Below are 4,588 nucleotides of genomic sequence, written 5' to 3' on the forward strand. Positions count from 1 at the left end.
TCACTCAGGATGATATCCTCCAGATACATCCATTTGCCTAAGAATTTCATAAATTCATTGTTTTTAATAGCTGAGTAGTACTCCATTGTGTAAATGTGCCACATTTTCTGTATCCATTCCTCTGTTGAGGGACATCTGGGTTCTTTCCAGCTTCTGGCTATTATAAATAGGGCAGTTAAATAAACTTCTTTATAAAAACAAGAATGTGCATGTATGTTTTTCTCCCTTTATGGGAATCTCAGTCAACAAGGTCCAGATAAAATTGTCCTTTATTTTTTTTGGGGGGGGGGTTCCCCATTAAGAAAGAGATGCCTGTGCCCACCAGCAGGATGATCAAGTAGCTCATGGTTGTTCCATATTCCTTCTCCATCATCATCATCATCCATTCAGCTGTAATATGCAGTCATATTATATTCTGAAGTCTTACCCTCTTTTTTGCATTCAGCAATGCCACCAGTTGGATTCACATGTTCTTCCACTTATTTAATTCAGTGAACAATCAACCAGCAGATTTATTTTTAAGTACAGCCCCAGATTTACAGAAAGCCTTAGCAGACATCGGTATTCCATATGCCCAACTCTCCACACCTCCCCCAGCCTGTTCCATCATTGGTGTCTTGCACTAGGGAGTTGTGTTAACACATGTCATTGAAAGTAATGAGCCAGGGGCTAGGGAGAAGGTGCAGTTGATAAAGTGCCTGCTATGCAAGCTTGAGGACCTGAGTTCAGATCTCCAGAGTCCAGGTAAAATAAGCTCAGCACTAGGGTAAGTCCCTGTAACCCTAGTGCCAGAGGGGAGAGACAGAAGGATCCCTAAAGTTCTTTGGCCAGGCATTCTAACCAAATCAACGATAATGGGTTTATTGAGAGAGCCTGTCTCAAAAACTAAATGTAGATAGTGAAAGTGGATCGGTGGGTAAAGATGCTTGCTGGACAAGTCTGCAAACACAAGTTCAATCCCCAGAACCCACATAAAAGTGCAAAATGAGAATCAGCGCTTTAGAGTTGTTCTCTGACCTGTACATGTGGATTGGGTCATGCACATGCCTGTTTCTCTCTCTCTCTCTCTCTCTCTCTCTCTCTCTCTCTCTCTCTCTCNCTCTCTCTCTCTCTCTCTCTCTCTCTCTCTCTCTCTCTCTCTCACACACACACACACACACACACACACACACACACACACACACACACACCCCAAATAATTGAAATTTGAAAAATATAGATGGAAAATGATAAACACTAGACATCCATTTTATGGGTCTTCACATATAAATTCACAGGTGTGCATGAGTATTATCACACAAACCAGTACATATCTCATACATATAATATAAAACAAACTAATGACCCAGCATTGATAATGCTTTTCACTATATTATGGTCAGTCATTGCTGCTCATTCTGTTTGCTGTGTATTTTATGGGTTTTGATACATGAGAAACAACAGGTTGTCTTACTTTCATAGTTCTGTGAAGAGACAATATGACCAAGGCACCCAATGAACTTGTGGGGGAAAGCATGACACATGTAGTCAGCATTATAGCAATAAACACTATAGCACTATAGCCATATCCCCATAGTTTTAGAATCACCACCTAAAGATTCTTGGATTTCCTGCACACATCATTTCTTACTCTCTCCCCCAAAACCTAGAAACTGCTATTAAAAAAAAAATACTTCAGTTCATAATTTTGGATTTTGCAGAATGTCGTATTTGGGATTGTGGGAATTTGAATTCTTCTTAATATCTTTCATTCAGCAAGATACATTGGGTTTTTTTCATGGCTTTAAAGTTAATTTGTTTTTTTAATTACTGGATAATATGTCATGTTATGAATGCATGCATTTTGTTTGCTCATAAACCTAGTGAATTACTATCATGGTTGCTTTCGTATGAGGCAATGAATATAGTTATTATAAACATTGATGTGTTGGATTTTGTATAGAAACAAGTTTTAACTCATTTAAATAAATACCAGAATGCAATTGCTGAGTTTTACAGTATGACTGTGTTTAGTTTATGTGCAAGGTACACATTGTCCCCAGATTTATCCTTCATGGGCATCTGCTGACTCCTATACCATTAGCTGGAAGGTCCACTGAACTGCCTTTGCTCCTTGGTTATGCAGATATATCCATGTGTGTAGCTTTTATTCTTTCTCATATCTCCTAATCCTTCAGTTGCCCCATAGTTAACTACTTAAGAGAATTGCATATCACTGTTTTTAAGGAAGAAGATAGCATGTTTTAAATCTATGGTTGGATTCAGCTCCTTGCATTGTTAACTCTGTACAGTGTTTATCAATAGAGGAACTGGATGGTGGCTTCCTTTTAGGATTCATAGAGCAGCATTCAGTGACTCTATCAGACAAGACCAGGGACAAGTAAAGAGAACAGCAACTGGGGAGTTACAGATTTGAAGGAGAGACGCTGCAAAACTCCAGGATCTTTTCTTCAAATGTTTCTAATACTGAGAACATCATTTAGCATCCAATTGTATACAAAACACTAAAGTTAAAGTATGTTTGACGTGATTCAATCTTATTTATTTAGTAGTTAGGTAGTATTAAAGTTCTACTGTCCTTCTGACAATTAGAACTAATGCCTTGTTGCCCCATGGTTTCTTTTTTGACAGCATGGGTCTTATTTCTTTTTAATATGTGTGCTCTTGTCTTGGAAGCTTTGGGACTTTTCTCTATTTTTGACCTTATTAAATTTCATCACAAGGTGTCTAGACATAAAGTCTTTTCTATTGGTTTCTGCATGCCATACCCTCCTCCATCCCTTCAGCTCTCCCAGCACCAGACGATCTCACTTCCTGGGCTTTACTGTCTGTGTCATTGCATCTTTACAAGTCTCCATTGGATCCTTCCACCGTCCATATGTTTTTGTCTGTGTTTTTATTCCTCCTATGCCTCCTGCTTTTTTCCTTCTCTGATGCTTTTGGACAGAGTTTTTCAGTCCTCTATTACAGTTCACTATTTGCTTAGAAGCTGGTGCTCTTGACACATTCAGAGCCCAGTTCACCATGTTTTTTCTCTTCTTTTTTATACTTACCATTACTAAGGGTATTAAATGTCCAGTGTCTCATATACATGCAACATTGTATGCATCTATATAAAATCTAGGACTTGCAAATAAAAGAAAAAATATAGTCGCCTTTCTGATGCTGGTCTGTTTCTTTCATTGTAATGATCCCTAGTTGTGCCCTTCTTCTTGTAAACAATGTAACCTTCTTTTGTGCCTGAGAAAAATCCCTCTGTGTGTACAGGCATGTGTACATACATATGCATGTGTGTGTGTTTGTGTCTGTGTTTATGTGTGTATGAGTATGTGCATGTATATATGTGTGTATGTGTGTATCTATGTGTGTATTTGTATGTGCGTGTATGTGTCTGCATGTGTGTATGTGTGTGTACATGCACATGTGTGTATGTTTGTGTCTGTTTATGTGTGTATGAGTGTGTGCATAGGTCTGTATTGTATGAGTATGTATATGTATATGTGAGTGCATGTATGTGTGTGCATGGGTGTGTGTGTATGTGTGTATGCATGTGTATGCATGTGTATGTATGTGTTGGTGTATATGAATGTGTGTATCTGTGTGTATGTGTATGTGCATGTGTGTAAATACGTGTATATGCATATGTGTGTGTTTGCATGTGTGTGTGTGCAGTGCAATGCTCTACCTCTAAGCAGTGTCCTCCCATTGTATTTGTCTATATATTAATGTATAATTTTCTTTATTCATCCCTCTATTGTTGGACACTTCAGTTGGTATCTTAGTCAGGGTTTCTATTCCTGGACAAACATCAAGACCAAGGAACAAGTTGGGGAAGAAAGGGTTTATTCAGCTTACACTTCCATACTGCTGTTCATCACCAAGGAAGTCAGGATTAGAACTCAAGCAGGTCAGGAAGCAGGAGCTGATGCAGAAGCCATGGAGGGATGTTCCTTACTGGCTTGCTTCCCCTGGCTTGCTCAGCCTGCTCTCTTATAGAACCCAAGACTACCAGCCCAGAGATGGTCCCACCCGCAAGGTGCCCTTCCCTCTTGATCACTAATTAAGAAAATTCCCCACAGCTGGATCTCATGGAGGCATTTCCCCAACTGAAGCTCCTTTCTCTGTGATAACTCCAGCTTGTGTCAAGTTGACACACAAAACCAGCCAGTACAGTTGGTTTGTGCTCAGCCCTCTAGACGTCTCTCATTTACCTACTTTCCAGTGCTTAAGGAAAAGTCTCCATGCATTCAGACTTGCCATCTTCTGATCCACTCTCTACACATGACCTCATGTCTTGACCACATCCATATTGTGCTGAAACTCTGCCACCCAGTTGCCCTTGAAGTGGCTTGCAAATGTTTCTCCCTGCTACCAAGAAGCGTAATGCATATCCATTCATAATAGCAAGGGAGACAGTTCATCTTATGATCTCATCCTTTGTCTAAGGAGAAAGTGGGATATGTCTGCCTTTCCTGAATCAAGATGACATTCCTGGAGCACTGTAGAAATTAGTCAACATTTGAGGGGCCAATGAATGACACTTATGAATGATACACTGTTTTCCTTTTACTTAAAAATACTAACATAC

Source organism: Mus pahari, chromosome 9 (genome assembly GCF_900095145.1).
Source record: "Mus pahari chromosome 9, PAHARI_EIJ_v1.1, whole genome shotgun sequence".
NCBI lineage: Eukaryota > Metazoa > Chordata > Mammalia > Rodentia > Muridae > Mus > Mus pahari.